Source organism: Leuciscus leuciscus (assembly GCF_965113295.1).
Source record: "Leuciscus leuciscus genome assembly, chromosome: 5".
NCBI lineage: Eukaryota > Metazoa > Chordata > Actinopteri > Cypriniformes > Leuciscidae > Leuciscus > Leuciscus leuciscus.
In genome coordinates this window covers 306,278-307,115 of record NC_138729.1, presented here as the reverse complement: position 1 = coordinate 307,115, position 838 = coordinate 306,278, and positions in this window count along the sequence as shown.

The following is an 838-nucleotide window of genomic DNA, read 5'->3' as shown; positions in this document are numbered from 1 at the left end:
AGAGAGAGAGAGAGAGAGAGACAGAGACAGAGAAAGACAGAGAGAGAAGAGAGAGAGAAGAGAGAGAGAGAGAGAGAGAGAGAAGAGAGAGAGAAGAGAGAGAGAGAGAGAGAGAGAGAGAGAGAGAAGAGAGAGAGAAGAGAGAGAGAGAGAGAGAGAGAAGAGAGAGAGAGAGAGAGAGAGAGAGAAGAGAGAGAAAGAGAGTGTTTATGTGTCTGCTAAGAGTGAGATTAAGACAGACACTGTTAAACCGAGAACAGTAAACCGTTTTCTTGCAGTTCAGAATGACTATAATCATCATCTTGAACACAAGCACTCTAACCCTGACAGACTGATGAAACACGGACTGACCCTGATAGAGAGAGAGATCAGCGCATCACTTCCTGCTGCTTCTCACATCACCTCACACTTCCTGTGCTGTAGATCAAGAGCAAATGAAAGTGCCAGATTATCATGTTTCTTCCAGTGACATAAACTGAGTCATTATAACACAGTTTAATCTTCATATCTGATCATCTGTGAAGGTCAGACTGTGTTTAAACAACAACACTTTAAACACTATATTCACTAAAGTTAGAAACGCACAGTTAGTTAAAAAGTCAAGTCAAGTCACCCTCATTTATACAGCACTTTTAAAATTATAGATTGTTTCAGAGCAGCTTTACAGTGATAATAGGAGATTAAAGTAACAGAGATTGTTTTGGCTTTACAGCAGATCTAGAATAAAGTTATTGTCCAGATAAAGTTAGTTTTGATTGATTCACATCCGTCACAAAGATCATTAGTTATTAACTTAACTTAACCTAACAAAAAACCCTTAATGAACCCCTAACCCTAA